Source organism: Ovis aries, chromosome 10 (genome assembly GCF_016772045.2).
Source record: "Ovis aries strain OAR_USU_Benz2616 breed Rambouillet chromosome 10, ARS-UI_Ramb_v3.0, whole genome shotgun sequence".
Classification (NCBI taxonomy): Eukaryota; Metazoa; Chordata; class Mammalia; order Artiodactyla; family Bovidae; genus Ovis; species Ovis aries.
The window spans coordinates 11628757-11653260 of record NC_056063.1 but is presented as its reverse complement, the minus strand read 5'-3'; the positions used below and the strand labels follow the sequence as shown (position 1 = coordinate 11653260).

General features: G+C 42.7%; 1 protein-coding gene and 1 non-coding gene across 6 annotated transcripts in view; both read left to right on the top strand.

Moving 5' to 3' along the window:
* The first annotated feature begins 122 nt into the window (after positions 1 to 122).
* ELF1 (E74 like ETS transcription factor 1) overlaps positions 123 to 24504 on the top strand; it is a 117158-nt gene continuing 92776 nt past the window's right edge. For 3 of the 5 annotated variants that reach the window (XM_060394267.1, XM_060394261.1, XM_060394266.1), the window contains exon 1: positions 123 to 654. The gene's annotated coding sequence lies outside the window, so the exon portion shown is untranslated. Of the gene's footprint in view, positions 655 to 1548; positions 1612 to 24504 lie in introns of those variants that run through there. The other 2 variants (XM_060394270.1, XM_042254626.1) reach the window with 1 other exon arrangement.
* On the top strand, positions 685 to 756 carry TRNAE-UUC (transfer RNA glutamic acid (anticodon UUC)). The gene has a single exon. It is a non-coding gene; the product is annotated as a tRNA-Glu (tRNA).

The following is a 24504-nucleotide window of genomic DNA, read 5'->3' as shown; positions in this document are numbered from 1 at the left end:
GGTGCCCCGGCGACCCAATCCGCGTTCGCGCTCTCCTCCCCTGCGCTCCTCCTCGAGGGGCGGGCCTCCGGCTCCCCGAGAGGTGGGGTCGTTATAAGGGGCTGAGGTCGCCGAGCAGGGGCGAGAGCGCGACGGGACTTGGGGGCACGCTCGAGTCTCGCGTCCCCGCGTCAGCTCGCCTTCTCTCTCTCTCTTTTCCCCTCCCGAGGTCCAGAACCTCCACCTCCTTCTAGGCTCGCTGGCTCGGGGCCCGAGGAGCTCGCGCGCCGCCTCCGCCCCGAACGCAAACAGCTGTTCCCAGAGACGTCGCCGCCCTCAACTTTGCCAACTGGTCCGCACGCACTTTGACCGGCGGAGCAGCCCGGACCCGTAGGCTGGGGAGGGGGCCGTTGGCGGAGTTTAAAAAAAAAAAAAAGAAAGAAAGGTGAAAGAGCTGGTTTCGGGGCCGAGAGTCGCTGGGCTTGGCCTCAGAACTTTTCCTCAGCCGGCGGAGCGACCCCGCCCCACCGCTGGGACGCCCGCGCGCTCCTGCCAGGCGCGCTCCCGGGCTCGCGAGCGCGTGGGGAGCTGGGGAGCAGGCGGCGGCGGCCCCGAGGCGGCGGCGGCTGCGGGTGGTGGAGCTGGGGCGGCGGCGGCGGCGTTCGCTCTTGTCAGGTGAGTCACCGCGGAGCTTCTCACAGCACTTCCCATATGGTCTAGCGGTTAGGATTCCTGGTTTTCACCCAGGCGGCCCGGGTTCGACTCCCGGTATGGGAACGTGGTAACATTTTTCAGAAACTGACAGGCGAAACCGACTTGTTTTATTTCCAGTGGCTCTGGCTCTTTTTTTTTTCTTGACCCCACCGCCCCATCCAGGTGATTTTGGTGGAGAACGCGCCCTAGAGCCCTGCGGTGAGATCTGCGCTGCCTCGAGTGCGGAGCCGGGCGGGCGGGAGGAGCGGGTGCGCTCAGGCTGCCGCTGCTCGCGCGGGAGGCCGGCGGGGCAGAGGCGCGGGGCGCGGGGCGCGGGGCGCCGCTTCTCCCGGGGCCGTCCTCCCGCCGCTGCGGGCCCGGGCCGTCCCCTCCCCAAAGCTCGGGAGGCGATGATTAACCCCGGCCTCGCCTTATCGGCCCCCAGCGCCCCCGGCAGGCACACACCCTCGCCTCGGACGGTCCCGAGCGACGCGGGGCGTGTTCGCCCGCGCCCGGCTCGGAGCCCCGAGTCATCGCCCCCGGGGTCTTCACTAGAAACACCCCGCCCGCCCCCCGGGCCCCCGACACAAAGCAGCCCCCGGGCGGGGTGCGGGCCGGGGACCCCCGACGGCCCGGGCGCGCTCTCCCGACCGCGCCGCTGCCGCCCGCCCGGCGCGGGTCCCCCCGGGGCGCCCGAGCCCCGCGCCGGGGGCACCCGGCTTGACATGTGGGGCGCCGGCCGCGGTTCACAGAAAGCACCCCAGACTCGGGAGCCGCAGACCTGAGTGCTTTGGCTCGGGAAGGGCGAGGGCATCCGTCCGGTTCTCCGCGCCCCCCTCCGCGCCCAACACACACACACGCGCGCGCGCGCGTTCTGCAGAAGAAAAATAACCACTGGGATGAGATGTCTTTCAAGAAGAAATGTGACTTCTCCAAAAGGTCTATAACGTTTTGAGCGCCGCGGCTAGCAAATCCTGGCGTGGTGGTGGGGCTCGGAAGAGAGAAAATTGGCCGGAGCCTGGGGAGGGGATGTTATAACAAAGTTTCACTGTATTTTTAAATATAGAAGCCCTGTGTTTATTACAAAGAAGGGGCAGCTGCGTCAGCAGCATGTGAGTTGTAAATGAAACAAAAGCATTATCTTAAATGCAAGCTGAAATGAGAAAATGGGGTGAGCTATATAATGTTTAGCCTATTGGGCCTCTGGGAACAAATGAAGCGGGAAGAAGTGGCTCTTGTGGATGGGTTTCTGGGCAGTGCCGTGACGAGCAGCAGAAACTTGAGTTATACGTGCCTTCTCAAACTCTTGTTTTGATAGTTTTAGCTGTACAATGAGTTTTGGAATAATCTGTTAGTGTGATCTGCATGATTAAGGATTAATTATTTTCACATTGTAAATAAACTTCCACAGCTAAATATGTTTTAGATCGTCTCTATTAATTTAAATATTTGGACGTTTACACCAAGCACCCTCAGATATTTTGAAAGTTGACTGATGTTCACGTTTTTTTTAATGTGAGGAGGTTGTGGAGAGAATACTAAACGTATATTTTGGCTCCTTTGATCAGTATAACTTTGTGTAGCTCTTTCACTTCCTTACGCTCTGGGTTTAGAGCCATAAATTCTTGATAAAGCGTATCACTCACAAACTTTAGAGCTTCAGGAATTGTTGAGCAATTCTTGTGTCAGTAATAAGAGTGGAAAAGTTTTGTTTAAATAGAGGATTGTGTCATTGTTCAGAAACCATTTACTGAGGCTCGAATTTGGAAGAAAGAAAAGAACTCTGCCTTAATTGTTTCCATAGTGCTTCATTCCTGATCTTGCATTTCCTAATGACTTGCTATTATACTGTACCAAATTGTGCTAAAATGGATGTGATTTTCAACTGAGTACCAGCTATAATTGCAAATGGCTTTATATGTACTGGAGAGTATGCTGAGAGGAGTAGTTTGATGACCGTTTCTCTATGTCCAAGACATAGACTTATAGGGCGTCCTCGGCGGCACAGTGGATAAGAATCTACCTGCGAATGCAGCAGACATGGGTTCGATCCCTGGTCTTGGAGGATTCCACATGCCTGGGAGCAGTTAAGACTGTGTGAACAGTTAGAACTGGACATGGAACAACAGACTGGTTCCAAATAGAAAAAGGAGTACATCAAGGCTGTATTGTCACCCTGCTTATTCAACTTATATGCAGAGTACATCATGAGAAACAGTGGGCTGGAAGAAGCACAAGCTGTAATCAAGATTGCAGGGAGAAATATCAGTAACCTCAGATATGCAGGTGACACCACCCTTACGGCAGAAAGTGAAGAGGAACTAAAGAGCCTCTTGATGAAAGTGAAAGAGGAGAGTGAAAAAGTTGGCTTAAAGCTCAACATTCAGAAAACTAAGATCATAGCATCTGGTCCCATCGCTTCATGGCAAATAGATGGGGAAACAGTGTCAGACTTTATTTTTCTGGGCTCCAAAATCACTGCAGATGGTGATTGCAGCCATGAAATTAAAAGACACTTATTCCTTGGAAGGAAAGTTATGACCAACCTAGATAGCATATTAAAAAGCAGAGACATTACTTTGTCAACAAAGGTCCATCTAGTCAAGGCTATGGTTTTTCCAGTGGTCATGTATGGATGTGAGAGTTGGACTGTGAAGAAAGCTGAGCGCCGAAGAACTGATACTTTTGAACTGTGGTGTCCGGAGAAGACTCTTTGAGTTCCCTTGGACTGCAAGGAGGTCCAACCAGTCCATCCTAAAGGATATCAGTCCTGGGTGTTCATTGGAAGGACTGATGCTAAAACTGAAACTCCAATACTTTGGCCACGTCATGCGAAGAGTTGACTCATTGGAAAAGACCCTGATGCTGGGAGGGATTGGGGGCAGGAGGAGAAGGGGACGACAGAGGATGAGATGGCTGGATGGCATCACCGATTCAATGTACATGAGTTTGAGTAAACTCTGGGAGTTGGTGATGGACAGGGAGGCCTGGCGTCCTGCAATTCATGGGGTCACAAAGAGTCGGACATGACTGAGCGACGGAACTGAACTGTGTGACGCAAATACAGAAGCCCAATCGCCCTGGAGCCTGTGCTCCACAACAGGAGAAGACACTGTGATGAGAAGCCCTCGCACTGCAACGTAGAGTAGACCATGCTCCCCGCAACTGGAGAAAGTTCTTGCAAAGCAATGAAGACCTAATGCAGCCGAAAATTAAAAAAAAAAAAAAGACATAGATTTATATATTGTTGTGTACCAGGCAGAATTGGATAGGCCAGTGTCTGAGTTACAGAATTGCTTCAGGAGCATATGGGTGAGGAATCAGTTCTTCTCAGGGAAGAGGACTAGAGTCCCGACAAGGAGAGAAGAGTGTTTGTCCTGGACCTTGAAGAATGGGTTGAATTTCTCGTGATGGGGAATGTGTATCAAAGCTCAGCTTGTGGGTGGGGGGGAGTATGAGGCAGGCAAGTAGCCTGGTTGGGTGAGAGTACACAGTACCCAGAGGGAGCGTCACTGGGATCAGGTTGAGACATTAAAAGAGAGTTTTACCTGGATAACTTGACTGAGTAACAAGTTGTTTCGAGTTGGAGCAAACTCCAGGAGATAGTGAAGGACGGGGAAAGGTGGTGTGTTGTAGTCCATGGGGTTGCAAAGAGTCGGACACGACTGAGCGACCAAACAGCAACCCAAATTGTTTTAAGGGAGTGAAATTTATGTCAGTAGAGTTTTTAAAACATTTTTTGTCTCTTTGAAAAAACTAAATATAGCATAATATGTGAGAAACTTTTGTTGTTTTATAAGTCAAACTATATAGAAACATGTAGAACGTTTTGTGCTCATGTTTTATGTTTAGCAGTTAAGATACCAAGTTTTAACTAATGGAACGGAGAAAAATCAGTCAACTAGAATTACATTTAAAAGAAGCGATTCTAGGTTTAAATTATGAGAATGATCCGCATTATATTCTTACTGAGTTGCTTCATTGAAAATGACCTTAATATTCTAAAACAGAGCTGCTAGTTACTGTCTGGGAAGTATACACCTTAAATTGGTCAAGACTAGGTAATACATTGGTCAGGACCAGGTAATACTAGGTAATACATTTGTAAGGATTCACTCATATGCTTGTGCCTTGTTTCCAGAACACAATTGGTAGTCTTGTTTTACATGTTTTCTCTTGGGCCACACTAAAAAGTCATACTAAGTGATGTGAATTATCCAGATAGTCTCTGTACTATTTGCTACTGTTTGGTGCAGTTAGAATGTATGGCAGATCAGTAAGTGTTTGCATAAATGAGCACTTAAAGCAATATATGGGATTAAAAAATTATGATGTCATTTTAAAACCCGAAGACCTTTACCGTGGTCTCTGAGCTCAACATTGTCTGACCTCTGCTTGCCTCCCCAGTGCCACCTCCTACCTTGACCTTTTCATCGTACTTTAGCCACACTGGCTTCTTCCTTTTTGTCTCTTGAAAGTGCCAAACTTGTCCTTTTCCAGGTTTTGTATCTTGCTATTTGCACTGCCTGCAGCAGCTCTGCCCATCTCCCTCTTGTCGGTGTTACCTTATCAGAGAGACCCTGGGTACCAGAGAGTCTCCCTTTTCTGGTTACTGTCTAGTTACCTTATGCTGTTTTATTTTCTTCTTATCTAAAATAAACATTTTTGTTCCTGTTTATTTCTTGACTTGTTCTATTTAGAACATAAGCTCCATACATATATGCTTAGTCACTCAGTCATGTCCAGCTCTTTGCAACCCATGGACTGTAGCCTGCCAGGCTCTTCTGTCCGTGAGGTTCTCCAGGCTCCATGGGGTTCTCCAGGCGAGAATACTGGAGTGGGTTGCCATTTCCTTCTCCAGGGGATCTTTCTGACCCGGGGAATGAACCAGAGTCTCTTGCATTGCAGGTGGATTCTGTACCACTGAGCCGCCATGGAAGGCCTAAATTCCATGAGGGTGAGGATACTGTATAGTAAGATCACTTCTGTTTTGTAAGAGTCAAATGGTAATGAAGAAGTTGGTGCCCTCATACGTTGCTGGTGGAAATGTAAAATAGTGCAGCGACTTTGGGAAACTGGCTGTTCCCTCAAAATGCCAAACATAAAGTTACCATGTGCTGTGCTAAGTCGCTCAGTCATGTCCAACTCTATAACCCATGAACTGTGGCCCGCCAGGCTCCTCTGTCCATGGGATTCTCCAGGAAAGATTACTGGAGTGGGTTGCCATGCCCTCCTCCTGGGGATTGTCCTGACCCAGGGACTGAACCTGAATCTTACATCTTCTTGCATTGGCTCAAGTGAATTCTCTACCACTAGCGCCACCTTACCGTATGACCCAGAAACTCCACACCTAGGTATATACCCAAGAGAAATTAAAACATGTCTATACATAAACTTGTACACAGATGTTTACAGCAGCATTATTCATAAGCAGAAAGTGGAAGCAACCCAAATGTCCATCATCTGATGAATACATGTATCCATACAATCACATATTATTTGGCAATAAGAAAGGATATATACTGATATATACCACATCGTGGATCAATCTCAGGAACATTGTGCTAAACGAAAGAAGCCAGGTTCAAAAGACCACACCTGATATAATTCCACTTCTATGAAATGCCTAGAATAGGCAAATCTATAGAGAAGGGGGATCGATTATCGTTGTCTAGGACTGGAAGGAAGGAGGGAGGGGAACACAGAGGGATGGAGACTGCTACTCTAGGTGCAAGGTTTCTTCTTAGGATGACAGAAATATCCTGAAATTACATTGTGATGATGGTTGCATCATCTGTAAATATACTAAAAAGATTGAATTCTACTGCGTGGATGAACCTCATGGTTATATAAATGATATCTGAGGAAAACTTAAAAAGGATTGAGGCAATTAAAAAATATGGAATATTTTGTCTACATTTTACACTTACCGTTTGAATATTGAATATCTAAAAATGGAATGATTTAACACTACAGCTCTAGATAGTCCAGGAATGTAGCAAAGAGCTCAGTAAATAAGAGATGAAAGAGGTTAAAGTATACGGATAATTATGATCCAGCGCATAGTGTGTTAAATGTCCAGAGGAGACCAAGCCAAGGGTTCCAGGGGTTTGAAGGTCTCTAAAACATCAGGTCTGGGTTTGTGTGAAGGAAGTGGGAAAAGGCCTCTAGGAGGCAGCATTTGAGATTGGCTTGGAAGGCTGGTTAGGCTTTGCTAGTAGAGGTGATTTGGTGGGAGGCAGGGCAATAAGGGGGCTTCCCTGGTGGCTCAAATGGTGAAGAATCTGCCTGTAATGCAGGAGGCCCGGAACATGGGAATGGCTTCCCTCTCCAGTGTTCTTGCCTGGAGACTCCCCATGGACAGAGGGGGTCACAAAGAGTCGGACACGACTGAGTGACTAAGACTTCCACCTTTTTCAAGGCAATGAGGAAGCAAACAGGAGCAGAGTTTCTTTAATAGTTGTTAGCACAATTTGGCTGAACTGAATACAAGTTGTGTTAAGAATGGACTAGCCACGGCAGTCGGAGAAGGCGATGGCGCCCCACTCCAGTACTGTTGCCTGGAAAATCCCATGGACGGAGGAGCCTGGCGGGCTGCAGTCCATGGGGTCACACAGTCGGACACGACTGAGCGACTTCACTTTCACTTTTCACTTTCATGCATTGGAGAAGGAAATGGCAACCCACTCCAGCATTCTTGCCTGGAGAGTCCCAGCGACGGGGGATCCTGGTGGGCTGCCATCTGTAGGGTTGCACAGAGTCGGACACGACTGAAGCGACTTAGCAGCAGCAGCAGCAGCAGCAGTGGTAGTACCATAATAGCATAGTGTAAGATGGCAAAAATCGGCTCCGGTCTGTAGCAGACAGCGTCACCGGTGGCAGATCTCCTCTGAGGTCTTTATATCACCCCCCGCCCCCCGCCCCCCAACCATTAGTGTGCTTCTCATGGCTCACTCTTGGAAAGAGTTGTATCCCTTACCAGCAGAGACCTGGAAGTGCTGGGGGCTTCTCCCTCTTCCACTAACAGCTCTCAGTATCATTGGGGCAGGGACTTTGGCACTTTTCCCGTCTCTGTATGATCAACACTTGAAACAGTATCTGGCACTCAGTGAGCGTTCAGAAAATACTTGAATGAATAAATGAAGGAAAAGCAGGAAATGGCAAGGTATATTCAAAGTGAAGTTTATTTCATAAATCCTCTTGACTTTTTTAATATTTATTTTTGCTTATTCACTTATTATATTTGGCTGCTCTGGGGTCTTAGTGGCAGCGTACGGAATCTAGTTCCCTGACCGGGGATCTAACCCCGGCTCCCTGCATTGTGAGTGCAGAGTCTTAGCTGCTGGGCCACCAGGGAAGTCCCTCCACCTTAACTTGCAGAGCATTTTTGAGATAGGAGATTTTGAAAGATTCTGATTGTGAAGGCCCTTGGATTTTGGAGTAAGGAGTTACTTAGCTGGAAGAAGGAATTTTGGATAATATGGTGAGTGTTTTGATGAAATTAATTTGCCAGCAGTGAGCAAGATGAACTGGAGCATGAAAGGATTGTGTCTGTGGTGTCCACATTGACCAGGACTGGGGAGGTCTTCTGCATATAGTAATAATCCAACAGCTTGCCTTGACTCTAGTATCTCCCTCAATAGGGTGTAGCAGCAGAATAGAAAAGATGAGATAGAAGAGGTACATTGAAAGAAAAATTTAAGATGTCAGAAAGTAAATACTCCTTAAAGAATAGGGACATTATGAAGGGTAGATTTTTTTTTTTTTTGAAGGGACAATTTTTGCAATTGTTGATCAGACAGTAAAGTGTTATTGCTCACCTGTGTGTGTGTCTTTTTAAACACTGAAATTATACCTTAAATTTGGAGATAAAATTAAGACTGTGAGACTGCCACCCTGTGGATAATATAACTTAGAACTAAAATCCTCAAAAATTATAATAAAACTTCATTCGTTTGAAGTTTACTATTATAGAACTGATTATGATTCTTCCATATTGGTATATGTAATTAGGCTTGTTAAATAAAAAGTTGAAATTAGTTTGACTTTTTCTGGAGCTTTTAAATGAATGGAAATGAATTCAACAGCTTTAAAATGTTGCAAAGAAAGTAAAAAAAATGCCTTTTAGATGACATACTTCTTTCTCTAGAAATTTAATGTTAAAAGAGTGTGCTTTTATAAAATGTTGTGCCATGTATGCCTATTATAAAATGGTATTTTTTCTTATTGTATTTTTTGTTCTATTTTATATGTGTCTCCTTGAGAGTGATATTTCTTGAAAAATAGGTGAACCCATACTCCATCGTTTTTTCCCCCCTAAGTGAAAGTGGCTTTCCCTTCCCATTTTTGTAGAGTTGGATTTTATTGTTAGAAATTAGCCATGCTTTGATGAATTGCCTTCATTGTATTTATGTAAATAACTTGGATTTTATTTTAGGTTGTTTATCTAGAAGGACAGTGTTCACAAATTAAACTGGTAAGCTAGCTTGAATCAAAATAAAATGGTGGTTGTGAAAAGATTGTTTGCTCTTTGCAACTCAGAAAGTGGTTCTGTCTAGATTTCTGCAAAATGGAACTTTCCCAGCAGATGAGTTCTTTACAGTCTAATGTTGTAAAGGGCTTACACGCTTGTTTTCCCTAAGGTGTCTGGAGGCATGGAAATTTGTGTTAGCAATAAAGCAGAAGTGGGCCGACGCCTCATTCTGAAGTCACAGTCACACATCTTTTCTGAACGTGATATCCAGACTGAGGGAGAGAATGAATGGCGCACCTGCTGACCCCCCCTCACTTCAGGGACCTTAAGTGTTGGTCATGGTTAGATTTTCAAATATAATGCTAATGATGTTAAATATTCAGATATTTCTCAGTTATTTTTCTCAAAAGTGTAGTATGATAACATACTTTCTGTTTTTAGATAAATTTGTTATTTTTTAAAAAATATTTTAAATCATTTAGTTTTGGCTGAGCCAGGTCTTGGTTGCTGCGTGCAGGCTTTCTCTAGTTGCAGAGAGTGGGGGCTGCTCTTTGTTGCGAGGTACAGGCTTCTCAATTGCCGTGGTGGCTTCTCTTGTGGAGCACAGGCTCTAAGTGAGCGGGCTTCAGTGGCTGTGGTGCAGGGGCTTAGTTGCTCCACGGCATATGGAATCTTCTGGACTAAGGATCTAACCCGTGTCCCCTGCATTGGCAGGCAGATTCCTATCCACTGCGCCACCAGTGAAGTCCGATAATGTACTTTCAGTGTTTGGTTTCATTTACCCTTTTCGAAGTAAATCGATGAGTTGTGAATGACTTTTCTGAACTGTTTTTTGCTGTGTTTATATCTTATATGCCCTAGTTGAAGTATACTGTGTAATTTTAAGTGAAATAGACTATTAATGATGAAAATACAAATCTTTAATCTAGGTCCCTAAGGTATGTTACCATATAAAAAACAGTATTATTTAGATTTTGTTTAAGGAAAGTAACTTTCAAAATACTTCTTTTTTTTTTTTTTTTTGGTCTCCTTTTCTGAGTATTGGAACAAAGGGTCAATAAAATTAGAGACCTATTTCTGTTTTGTAACTTTCTTTATTGGTGTCATTATCATACCATTTTAAAAATCATGACCCTGAACTTATGTAAAGAAATTTTTAGTTTAATATTTAGCCTCCACTTAAACTTTATTATGTGATATCTGTTGTGTGATATAGTAGAATGGTGATTGTTTTAGGATTAATAGTAAGTAATACTCCCTTTCAGTTTTTACTCAGAGTTGGACATGAGTGAGTGACTAGCACACTTAGTTTTTACACATGGGTTTATTTTCATAACTGCAAGTATAAAACATTTTGTTCTTTGAAAAATAATTCCAGCATCGATGACTTAAATTTTGATGAAGCAATAACAACTATTTCATAAGTTTTGCCTGTTTGCTGGGTGTGTCTTTACAAATCTTAATAGGTCTTTTATTTTTGAATGCAAACCATTCACTATTAAATGCATACCTTTGTTTTGAAACTTTTTTTTCTTTTGGCTTTGTTTTAGATCTCTGTGGAGGTACTTAGCTAGTGACTTCTAGGTCCAGGGAATCTTCTGGATAGTCTGAAATCTTTGTTATTGTTTAGTCTCTAAGTCGTGTCCAATTCTTCTGTGACCCCATGGACTGCAGCCGTTCAGGCTCCTCTGTCCATGGATTTTTCCAGGCAAGAATACTGGAGTGGGTTGCCATTTCCTTCTCCAGGGGATCTTTTCAACCAACGGATTGAACTGCATTGGCAGGCAAGTTCTTTACTACTTAATTAAGTTTTCCTTTGGATTCCTTAGACCCAAGGAATCCCAAGACCAGGATATATTTCCCATTTAGGATGTGCTGATGTATTGCTTTGTGTGAAGCTTTTTATGTTTCCAAATTTAATTAGGCACTTAATTCAAGTTTTCAGGGTTGTAATGGGATTTGTTTTGCCCCAGCTCTCCTACTGTCTGTGCTTATCACTGATACCCTCCAATGCCAAGGAACCCAGTGACCCTGCCACCTGGGAACGACAGAGCCCTGCCGCTCAGTCATCCTGTGTGTCAGGCAGGCGCTGACCCCCGTGGCTGGGCGGAGCTGAGGTAGAAAGGAAGACTATCACGGGAGGGGACTGTCCCAGCACACAGGTAGCAGGCAGCAGGGGAAAGGAAGCCTTCTAATGGAAGGCTGAACACCAGCTTAAGGAATTCAGAAGGCCATGCAGGCAGTTGGCATTTGAAAATTTCACACATGAATGGGATATGCCTTCCCATTATTTTTTCTCCTTTTTTTTGGCCATTTCACATGAATCACAATTTTATTGTCCCTTATATCCTGCTTTAAAAGACTATTTCTTCTTTTCTACTTTCAATAAAGAAAGCGCCGAAGAGTTGATGCTTTTTGAACTGGTGCTGGAGAACATCCTTGAGAGTCCCTTGAACTGCAAGGAGATCCAACCAGTCCATCCTGAAGGAGATCAGTCCTGGGTGAACTGATGTTGAAGCTGAAACTCCAATACTTTGGCCACCTCATGTGAAGTGTTGACTCATTGAAAAGGACTCTGATGCTGGGAGGGATTCGGGGCAGGAGGAGAAGGGGACGACACAGGATGAGATGGCTGGATGGCATCACCGACTCGATGGACATGAGTTTGCGTGAACTCTGGGAGATGGTGATGGACAGGGAGGCTGTGTGTGTTGCAGTCCATGGGGTTGCAAAGAGTCGGAGGTGACTGAGCGACTGAACTGAATTACTTTCAATACCTTTTGGAGTTGTCCTTTGCTAGTTCGTGGAGCATATCTTAGAGGGCTTTTAGCACATGTTTGTAACAGAAAGAAAGCACACAAAATTTATGTAAAAGCAAGTCTAGGGCTCCCTGGTGGCTCAGTGGTAAAGAATCTACCTGCCAGTGTAGGAGACGCTGTTTCGATCCCTGATCTGGGAGGATTCCACGTGCCTCGGAGCAACTAAGCCTGCGTGCCACAACTGTTGAGCCTGTGTTTCAGAGCCTGGAAGCACAACTTCTGAGCCCGCGAGCTGCAGCTGGGGAAGCCCCTGCACCCTAGAGACTGTGCTCCATAAGAAGAGAGGCCGCTGCAGTGAGAAGCCCTGCCCACCGCGACTAGAGAAAAGTCCCCGTGCGGCAGTGAAGACCCAGCCCAGCCAAAAACCAGCAAATCTTCCACCTGCACTCATTAGGGTGGCTACTATCAAGAACCCCCAAACACAAAGCCCTAAACAACAAGAGTTAGTGAAGGCGTGGAGAAAGCGGAGCCCCTGAGTACTGTTCGTGGAAATGTAAAATGGTACAGTCGCTGTGGAAAACAGTTTGGTGGAAAACAGTTTGGTTAGAAAACAATTTCTAATTTTCAAAAACTTAGAAATAGAGTTACCAAATGATCCAGCAATTCTGTTTCTAGGTTATCCCCAGAGAATTAAAAGCAATCTCAAAGAGATGCTGTGCATCCATGTTCTTAGCGGCGTTATTGACAGTAGTGAGAAGGTCGAAGGAGCCCAAGTGTCCATGAATGGGCAAGTGGACAAACAAAACGAGGCCTCCACGTGCGGTGGAATGGTCTTCAGCCTTGAGGAGGAGGGAAGCGCCAACACAGCTTATGACATGGGTGAATCTGGAGGGCATTATTCCTAGTGAGACGGACCAGTCCCCAAGAGACGAACACTGCATGATTCCACTTACCTGCGGTACCTCGGGTAGTCAGAATGATAGCGAACGCAGTAGGATGTTGATTGCCAGAGACTGGCGGGAGGGAGGACGGGGAGCGGTTCAGTGGGTACAGACTTCTAGTTTTGCTAGATAAAGTGAATTCTGGAGATTGGTTGAGAAACACTGCGAAAGTACTTGCTATTCCTGAACGGTACACTTCAGTGATTAATTTTGCCATGTGCTTTTTTGAAAAGGTAAATCTGAATTTGTATTTTTATATGCAACTTGTAGGAGCTTCCCAGGTGGCCCTAGTGGTAAAGAATCCACCTGCCAATGCAGGACACCCAAGACATAGGGTGTTCGATCCCTGGGTCAGGAAGATCCCCTGGAGGAGGGCATGGCAACCCACTCCCGTATTCTTGCCTGGAGAATCCCATGGACAGAGGAGCCTGGCGGGCTGCAGTCCATGGGTCTCAATGAGTCGGACGCGACTGGGTAGGCACGCACGTGGCCTTTTAATGTGGTAAAATGTACTTAAAGGGTGGATTTAAGGGGATTGTGAAGGGCAACTGAGCAGAGGTGAATTTCACCTTTATAGTTGAAATCCTAGAAGTGGATGTCTTCGCCCAGGGAGAGTCTGGAGTGAGAAGAGGCTTTTCCGCCGAGCCCTCGGGACCCCGGTGTTCAGTCGTGAGGTGGAGGAGGTGGGCCCAGAGGGCAGGAGAAGGAGCGCGGCACGGGGGGAGCCAGGAAGGAGCGCGTGTTGGTCTCGCACAGCAGGTTCCGAAAGTGTTCCTTGGGTTTAGCCCAGTGTGGTCGTCGACTTTAGTTAGGGCAGGTTTAGTGGCTCAGTAGGGGCAGGGTTAGGCTAGACAGACTGGAATGAGCGGGAAATGAAGTGGAGTTAGGCAAATCCCTGAGGAAGGCTGGCAGTGAAGGGCCCTGAGAAGCAAGGTTAGAAGGGATTGAGGTGTATGTGGCACTTGGGGTGTCAAGTAATGCAGTTTTTTTTTTTTTTAAGAAAGCTTGAATTAAAATAAAAATTTTCTTTACATCTGTGAGATACTTGAAAAGTATATCACACTCCTTGCTGATTCTCTGAATAGAATCTACTGAGTACAAATGTGACCTCACTGACTTAATCTGGGTACAGAGTTGTGGGACTGTGTTTACACAGGTGCAGTCAGGTTTGCCTGCTGAGGTACAAAGGTCTGTTTGTCACTATACTAATTTCTGATCATCTGGGCAATAAAAACCAGAGAATCTTGGGTTCCCTTCTGAGCTACTAGTTTGAATCTTAGGTGTAGGACTCAGAAGTGTATGTGTTGTATATGTGATGTTTGTGTCTTTGGATAATTCTCATACATGTGTTCTGTGGACTGGCTTTGGAGAACTGTGGTCCCAGGAATGTTCTATTGATCCTTTGATGTGTTCTGAATGCTTTTTAAAAAAAATTTTTATTTAACTTTTAATTAGATGATAATTACCTTACCTTACAATATTGTGATCAGTAATTACTTTATAGCGTTCTGCTGGTTTCTCCCAGACATCAACATGAATCAGCCATAGGTATACACATGTTCCCTCCCCCTGGAGCCTCCCTCCCACCTCCCTGCCCATCGCACCCTGCTAGGTTGTTGCCGAGCATCGGTTTTGGGTTCCTTGCATCATACAGGAATGCCCACTGTCTATTTTTACATATGCTAATTATATGTTTCAGTGCTGCTCTCTCAAATCATCCCACCCTCTCCTCCCCACACTGCACCCGAAAGTCCGTCTTTTATCTTTGCGTCTCCTTTGCTGCCCTGCAAATTGGATCATCAGTCCCTTCTTTCTAGATTCCGTATATACGTGTTAATATATGATGTTTGTCTTTTTCTTTCTGACTTACTTCACTTTGTGTAATAGGCTCTGGGTTCATCTTCCTCATGGAAACTGACTCAAACGTGTTTCTTTGAACAGCTGAGTAAGATTCCATAGTGTTTGTGTACCGTGTCTTCATCCATTCATCTGTTGATGGACATCTAGGTTGCCTCCGTGTCCTGGCTGTTGTCAGCAGTGCTGCAGTGAATATTGGGGTACACGTGTCTTTTTCAGTTACGGTGTCCTCAGGGTGTGAGCCCAGTAGTGGGATTGCTGGGTCATATGGTAGTTTTATTCTTAGTTTTTAAAGGAATCTCCATACTGTTTCCCATAGTGGTTGTATCAGTTTGTATTCCCACCAACAGTGCAAGAGGGTTCCCTTTGCTCCACACCCTCTCCAGGATTTATTGTCTGTAGACTTTCTGATGACGCCCATTCTGACAGGTATGAGATGATATTGTGGTTTTGATTTGTATTTCTCTAATAATGAGCAATGTCAAGCATCTTTTCATGTGTTTATTAGCCATCTGTACGTCTTCTTTTGGGAAATGTCTGTTTAGGTCTTCTGCCCACTTTTTGATTAGGTTGTTTGAGCTGCTTGTATATTTTGGAGATTAATCCTTTGTCGTTTGTCTCATTTGCTATTATTTTCTATCACTGAATGCTTTTGAATAGCTCTATTATGAGGATTAAACAAGATATTTATGTTAAGCTTCCCAGGTGGCGCTAGTGATGAAGAACCCATCTGCCAGTGTAGAAGCCTTAAGAGGTGCGGGTTCAATCCCTGGGTTGGAAAGATGCCCCTGGAGGAGGGCATGGCAACCCACACCAGTATTCTTGACTGGAAAATGGGCATGACTGAAGCGACTTAACACAGCACATGTCAAGCCCTCAGCAAGGAAAGATTTTTATAATTTTGTCCACCTTTATGATTGGGGTAGTGGTAAAGGTTTTTTGTTCGTTTGTTTTTTAGGATGAAACTAGCTTGACCTTTTTTCCTGATTGTAAGGGTGATGCTTGTTTAGCATATGTACTTCTCCAGCCACTTTGCGTACTTTTTCTCTCCTCCCTGCTCTCTGAGGGCCATGGCGCTTCCTCTTGTTGCTTTGCTCCTACAACTTCCTCTGCTGATAATGCTCTGCCCCAGCCTCCTGGTTTTACATGCCTGCCACCTTATCGTTAGGTCTCAGAGCAGCTGCCACATTTTCTGAGAGGCCTTTCCTTATCTAAGGTTTTCTTGGTCACTCTTTATGTTGCTTTGTTGCTTTCCTTCGTATGTGGGCAGGGACTGTGTCAGAATTGTTTACTTGATTCCATAGGTAAACTATGTCTTGAGTCTACAGAAGAGTGCTCAGCACATGGAAGCTACTTAAATACCAAATAGCACAGACAAATAGTGCAAATCATAAGAATTTTACTAACTAGCATATGTACTCTATTCAGTTGATCATTACTTTGGATACTGAAATGTGGACCATATATGTATAAGTATTGATTGTGCAGTGATACACACTATTTTCTAACTTGTGTATTTCACTTACATATATAGTGGAGATTTTTTCAGTCAGTTCAGTTTAGTCGTGTCCAACTCTTTGCAATCCCATGAACTGCACCACGCCAGGCCTCCCTGTCCATCACCAACTCCCACAGCTTACTCAAACTAATGTCCATCGAGTCGGTGATGCCATCCAACCATCTCATCCTCTGTCAACCCCTTCTCCTCTTGCCTTCAATCTTTCCCAGCATCAGGGTCTTTTCCAATGAGTCAGCTCCTTGCATCAGGTGGCCAAAGTATTGGAGTTTCAGCTTCAGCATCAGTCCTTCCAGTGAATATCCAGGACTGATCTCCTTTAGGATGGACTGGTTGGATCTCTTTGCAGTTCAAGGACTTTCAAGAGTCTTCTCTAACACCACAGTTCAAAAGCATCATTTTTCAGTGCTCAGCTTTCTTAATAGTCCAACTGGAAGAACTGTAGCTTTGACTAGATGGACCTTTTTGGCAAAGTAATGTCTCTGCTTTTTAATATACTGTCTAGGTTGGTCATAGCTTTTCTTCTAAGGAGCAAGGGAGATTTTTTATTGGTATATTACTTTATATTGATAATCATTCTTTAACAGTTCAATAATACAGTATGCTCCATATAGTGAAATATGATTTCTGTAACACCTAATTTCTGTAACAGTTTATTTCCAGTTTTTTACTGTTTTGAACAATGGTACTGAATTTCTCTAATCTTTGCATACCTTATTTGTTAGAATAAATTACTGGGACTGAAAAAATACATTAAGTCCTTTTGGTTGTGAAATTGCCTTCTGGAGTTATATTTTTGTACACCGATGAATGTGTGAGACCATTTATTTCTCCTATACCTTCTCCATTCATTTTACTCTTTGCTAATAGATGAAAAATGCTATTGTTTCTCTGCTCTGAGGTTGTGAGAATGAACATCTTTGAACATCTTCTCTTGTGTTTGGCCGTATTCTGTGAAGTGCCTCTTCATGCCCAATGTCCATTTTTCTATTAGAGTGTTTGGGTCAATCAATAATAGTTGTTTCTTTCCCCATTTTGTTATAAAAGTTTTTAAACATGTAGCAAAGCTGAAGTTTTTTAATGAGCACCCATATACTCACCTTTTAGATTTTAGCATTAACTTTTTATATTTGTTTTACCACACTTTTATCCTTCTATCTAAAGTGAATTGCAGACATTAGTGCATTTCCATCTAATTACTTTAGCATCCTTATCACTGACTATAGTTTCAATATTTGTTTACTTTTTTCCTTGTGAGGTACAATTTGCATTAAGTTAAATGCACGAATATTTTTTAGTTTAAACATTTTATTTTAATTTAAAACAGAATTGGATGTTCATTGGTCAACCTTTGAAGAGACAAGGCTGTTTTCTTTGAGAATAAGCCCATTGTTGCAGTTCCGTGTTGTATTGTTTTTCTTACACACCCACATTATATAGACTAAGATTTCTAATTGGCTTTTTGAATGGAGCAGCAACTTTATTTTTTGTAAAGCATTTGTTGAGTTTCAACACATTAATTTGCCAGGGTAAGCCAAACCTTAGACTAATATTTTTTACTTATTTTTTTGTTTTTAAAATGTCATATTTTCCGCCTAGTTTATCCTTTGCCTTACCTTTGGTTATGGTGCTTTTAGAATTTTAGGTAGTCAAATGCCATTCTTTTCCTTATCTTTTTTTTTTTTTTCCTGCCCTTTGTATCGTATAGAAAGATGTGGCACTAGTGGTAAAGAACTCGCCTCCTAAAACAGGAAACACAGAGGACGTGGGTTTGATCCCTGGGTCAAGAAGATCCCCTGGAGGAGGATGTGCAGCCGACTCCAGTATTCTTGCCTGGAGAATCCCACAGACACAGGAGCCTGGCGGGCTTTGGCCCATAGGGTCACGAAGAGTCAGACATGACTAAAGTGACTTAGCATGTCTGCGCTGGATAGTATATAAATGCTTATATTTTCTTTTGCTCCTTTTTAAATTGGAATAATATGGTATAGGCTGTTTTTAGAAAAATGATTATCAGTGGTTTGAAATTATTAGCTAATACTGTCTAATGAACACTCTTCCCCTCTGTGGGTTTTTCCCTCCAGACAAAACCAAATTTAATGTTTCTGTTGATGCTATTTTTATTATAGCCTAAATTTGTATATAGTATCATATCTTTAAAAAAATTTATTTTATTAAGGTATAGTTTATTTACAATGTTGTGTTAATTTCTGCTGTTCAGTAAAGTGACTCAGTGATACTCATACATACATTCTTTTTTATATTCTTTTCCATTATGGTTTATCCCAGGATATAGAATATAGTTTCCTGTGCTATACAGCAGGACCTTGTTTATCTCTTCTGTATAGAACAGTTTGCATCAGATATCTCTTTCAAAATATCATATTCTATTTAATCTATTTATTACTACACCTAGCTACTTGAGATAACCTAGTATCTGTATTAAGTACATGTCTTCTTGCTGTGCTGGGGATTGAATCCAAAACCCCTGCGTTGTAGGCAGATTCTTTACCACTGAGCCACCAGGCAAGCCCTGTAAACAGTTTGTGAAGACTTTAGTGATGACTTATTTTTTTGTGAAAACAGGAGCTATAGGAGGGTTTTGAAACAGGAGAGTAATATGATCTGGATGTATCTTTTTAAATGGATTACTTCTGATTGCTGCTTTGAGAGTAGATTGTAGAGAAAATCAGAAATAATCCATTTAAAAAGATACATCAGGCCACTTGGACTACAGCGGTGCAGGTAAGAGATGACGGTCATGGTGAAGTTCAGTGGTGACAGGGTTCTAGGTTGAAAACTAAACTAACAGTGTTTCCTTTCAGATTCGATGTAGGTCTACGACAGTCAAGAAGGAGCCAAGGTTTTTGGTGAGAGCAGCTAGAAGTGTTAAGTGGCCACCAAGAGGACTGGAGAAAAGTGGGTACAGTACATTTTGGAGGGGCGGTCAGGAATTAAGGTTTGGACATGCTAAATTTGTCCATCAGACATTGGAATGGAGTTGTGAGCTTGGGCAGAACAGCCTGTGTGGTACAGGAGCGAGACCTGAAAATAGGAATTTGAGAACATTGAGATACTAGCATCATATGTCCAAGAAATACTTCATAAAATGATACATCTGAAATACTCTTAAAACTTTCAAGTTCCATTTATTCCAGCGGTGTGGTTTCAGGTGTGAAAGAGGAGTAGCAGGGCAGCTTGCTGTAGCTCAAGTGTGTCCTTTGTGCTGATATTAAATCAGTGCAAAAAGGCATCAACTGTTCATCCGAACGGTGTTGTGGAACACGAATAAAGCCTGCAGTCTAAATATTTTATTTGAATATTCCTTTTACTGAAACATTTACTAACTTATTTATAATTTGAGAAGTTTGTTGACAGGAGGCTGTGTAAGTAAAAGCCTGAAAGAAACAGAAGACCCAGAAGCTGAAAGAAAGGGCCACATTTGGCTAATTGGTCCAAATCTGTTGGGCGTCTCCTCCTTTGTTCTCTGTCTCTAATTTTATTTGTCAACTGTTAATATAATGAGGTATTCAGGTGTAAGCACGGGGACTCATCTGGAAATTGTTCTGTGTTAACAAACACAGAGCTTTACTGCTGTGGGCTTGTCCATTAAATGGGGCTGCCAGAGCCAGCTTAACCAACTTATTCATACGAGTTGGACTGTTCCGGAAAGGGAGAAAGGGGCCTTGCTGTTTGTGTCATTTCGACTTGCAGAAATGACCTGAAAATGGCATGGATTGTGTGGAAGAGAAAAAGCAGATTTATCACTGAACCAGTGTTTACTTGAACCTTCGAATGTTTTCTTTCAACAAATATTTATTAAATACTGTTGTGAGTCAGGAATGCTATTTAGCTGAAATAAGTAACCAGTGAGACATGTAAATAAATGGTTAAAAACAAAAACAGTGTCTTCATCAGAAATTCCAGTGGAGTAGATGGGAGGAATTTTAAAGGAAATCAGTTCACCTTGAGGTCCCCCAAACCTAGAGTGCTTCGAGTATTGTAACCTTGCATAAATTTCTGTATGAATGGGTAAGCAATGTGATTTGTTGATCACTTACAAAATACTATGGGAGCATAAGGAGGAAGTGACCAGTTCTTCCTTCTAGTGGTGGAGGAGAGAGGGGTTTTGCAAGAGATTTCCTGGGTGGAGAAGGCCAGCAAATGTGAGGTGAGAAAACATGACATGATCTGAATTAATAAGTTCAGCAAAGCTGAATTATAGGGTGAACATTGGGAGGTGGCGTAGTCACAGATGAGGTTGTAATATGGTAGACCAAAGTCAAAATGCAGAAATATCTTGTATTGGAATTTATTCTGTGGGTGTTGGTAGACCATTGAATTTTTATATTTTTAAAAATAAGAATATTAGGAGGTAGAATTTATGAGAAATTCCTTAAGAAGGACTTTTTTTTTTTTTCCCCGCTGTGCCTTGCAGTTTGTGGGATCTTAGTTCCCTAACTAGGTATTGAACCTGGGTCCCAGCAAAAGCACCATGTCCTGACTGCTGGCATTGGGGAATTTCTGGAAAGAACTCCATTATTCAATTAGGAAATCAAATGTTGATAGAACTTTTAGTTATAAATATATACCCTGAAGGTTGGCACAACTAGTAAGTCATATAATTTATGGTAGAATCTATTTTCTCTCATTCAGAGAACATGTATGCTCTTAGTGTGGGTATGACCTACACTAGGTAATCACTACTTTACCTACGCTGAAGTAATCAAAATATGCAGGATGGCATTGATTTGTTTTTGAAAGAGAAATGTATTTTTGCTTTATGAAATCATTGCAAGCGTTTTTCTTAAAGATTCGGCGTTTAACTTATTTTGAAATGATTTTAGGCTCTCGGAAGAATAGCAGTAAAAGTACAGAGAGTTCCTGTGTGTTTTTTATCAGTAAAAGTACAGAGTTCCTGTGTGTTTTTTATCCGTCCTACACTACTGTTAACACAGTGACAATAAATGATCAAAATTTAAAAATTAGCATTGGTACAGTGCCATTAATTAAATGTAGACCTCGGTACGATTTTGGTAGTTTTTCCGCTAATGTCCTTTTTCTGTCCTAAGATCCACCGAGGATACACGCGTTGCATTTAGTTGTCGTGGCATCCCTTTGAATCTGTGATGGTTCCTGTCCTTTTTGACCGTGACCCCTTGAAGAGTACCGGTCAGATATTTTGTAGAGACTGCCCCTCAATTTGACTTTCATATTTTCTAATGACTGTGGACTGGAGTAGAGTTTTTGGAGTATTGGAATTAAAAGTAATTTTTGTTTCATTTTCTAACTTAGGAAGTAAAATCGGTATTTTTTTGCTGTACAATTCTGTGAACTTTAATGCAAGTGTAAATTTGTGTAGGCACCAGCACAATCAGGTTGCAGAACAGCTCCGTCACCCTCAGAACTCCCTCATGCTCGGTTACTGTGGTCAGTCGCCCTCCCCCAGTCCATCCCTTTCAGCCACTGATCTGTTCTCCATCGTTATAGTTTTGTCTCTCCAAGAATGTCATGTGAATGGAGTCTTCTAGTATGTAACCTTCTGACACTCAACATAGTGCTTGTCAGTGTCATCCAAATTGTATTTATCCATAGTTCATTTCATTGTATTGCTTAGTATGGATGTACGATTAGTATGTGTGTGGTTCTCCTTTTTTTGATAGGTATTTGAGAATACATTATGTGTCCTGGCACCATAATAAGCAGTTTAAGTCATTTTTTTGTGGGTTTACGTGGTTAGTTGCTTTTTATCTCTGTTTTGACCAGCAGTGTAATTAAGAGAAATTGAAGTTCTTGTTTCTTTAACATATCCTAAAATGCCCCTACTTTTCTGTTTATATTTGGCTTTTCTTTTTATTAAAGAGCAAAAATAATAACAAGGTAATCTTTTTCATGTTGCTGGGTTTTAATCTTCAGGGCTAAGCATTGTATGTGTGATTCAGGCCTATAGCAAAAGGTCAAACCAAATAAGTCGTCGGTCCGCAAACAGTGATGAATTTATAGAGTCCATTTATTTGTAAGAAAGCCATAATACTTTTTATTAATCTCTTTGTAAGTAGAACCTTTAATTTGTTTTATAGATAAATAATAAATATCAAATAAAAATAGACATAGTCTAAATCAGGCTAGTTAAAATAAGAGGCTTGACCTCTGTCATACTGTCTTAAATTTACTAATGGCAAAAGATAGTTGTCAGGGACTTCCTTGGTGGTCCACTGGTTAAGAATCTGCCTTCCAATGATGGGACACGGGTTTGGTCCCTGGCGGGGAAACTAAGATCCTACGTGCTGCAGGGCAACTAAGCCTGTGGGCCGCAACAAAGATCCCACACCTGAGACCCAAATTTAATTAATTAGTTAATTTTTTGAAAAGATAGTTGTCTTTTTTTAAGAGCATGGAATTTTGGCATATTTTAAGATGAACTGTTTTGGACTTGTGTTAGAAGACTATTTACTTAAATGTCCTACTACCATAAGGTAAAAAAATGTTTCTAGAATATTAGTATAGATTTGGCTTCCCTTGTGGCTCAGCTGGTAAAGAATCTGCCTGCAATGTGGGAAATCTGGGTTCGATCCCTGGGTTGGGAAGATCCCCTAGAGAAGGGAAAGACTCTCCACTCCAGTATTCTGGCCGTAGAATTCCGTGGACTGTATAGTCCATGGGGTTGCAACAGACACGACTGAGAGACTTTCACTTAAAAACAAACAAACAAACACACAACCTTTTATTAATAAAGTGTAATAAGTGAAATTGAATTTTTGGAGGACTTTGTAAAGTTTCCAGGTTGTTCTGAATATCTGATAGTTTTGTGTATTACTTTCAGTAAGCTATGTAAAAATTTGATGAGGAAACTTCTCTTTTAAATGTAGCCTTAATGTGATTTTTGTTTTCAGTTCCCCAAACACTATTTAGAGGACTTGGAGAGGCTATGGAACAATAAAATGTCAGAACTAAAATAGATCTTCAAAATTATCAGATCTCTAGATTCTCCCCGTATTTTACAAAAAACGGAAACTGAAATCCCATGGTGGTGTGAAGTAACTTGCTGTTCACAGTCACAGTTGGTTGTAGAAGCTGTATGATACAGTCCTGCCCTCAAGTGGATAACTGGTTTATAAATGGAGACACAGAGTTGTACAAACTTAACTGCAATACAAAATGGAATGTTCTAGGCAATGGGAGAAGCACTGCTTTTCTTAAACAGCGGGGTCCTCTCACCCCTAAAATCTTTTCTTGACCTGTTCACAACAAAATTACTTTGTCTTTAGTTTCTCACCTCTCATTCTCTGCTAAACTGTCTCTCATCTGATATTGTGGTTTTTTTTTTTAACCTCTATCACACCATGAAAATTCTTTCAAAATCAGCAGTCGTGTCTGTGTTGCTAAATCAGCTGTCGTTTTCCTCTCAGATCTCATTGTGTTTGATCTTTTGTCAGCCTTTGGCACAGTTTCTTCCTCCTGGAAATACTGCTCCTCAGATATCAGGGTAATACCACATTTGCCTTATTTTCCTGCTGTGTTGCTGCGTACTCCTTTTCAAAAAGCCTTCTTCGCTAGTTCCACCTCGTCTTCCCTACTTCTACAAAGTACAGTGTCCCAGAGTCTGTCATTGTTTCCTTTTATATCTGTACCTTTCATATCATATATGTTAATGACTCCCAAATTTGTATACCTAACCCAGACCTCTACCCCAGGCTCCAGGACTATATTCAGCTCCATGACAGTATACTCGTTTTGACATTTTTACTTGGATAGCTGATAAGCTTCTCAAACTCTATGTGTTTCATAACTCGTGATCTCCTCCTACCCCAAATCGTTGCCATCTGTGTTCACCTTTTGGTGTTCAGTAACTCCTGATACTCCCTTACTCCAAACCTATCAGTTTTGGCAGCTGCAGTCTTCCAGTTGCCAAAAATTGAGTTTTGAAGCCTTCCGCCTCCTCCACCCCCAACAACCCACTTTCATCCATTAAAAAATCGTATTGGATATTCCTTAGAAACATACCCATAATTTAATCACATCTTCCTCTTCTGCCGCCTCTAAGTCATTGTCATCTTCTCTGCTATTGCATAAGCTCCTCTTTCTTCCATCCCTGGTTGTTTGCAGTCTTTTTTCAACACAGCAGTCAAGTCTTATGACTCAGCTACTCAAAAACTGTCCAGCTGAAGTCTAAACAGTGAGGCTTTCCCTTAGTTTCTAGTACTCTTCCTCCTCCTGTTATTTCTCTTCCTTATTTTCTCTTCGGGAACCACACTGGCCTTCTTGGTTTCCTAAAACTTACCAGGC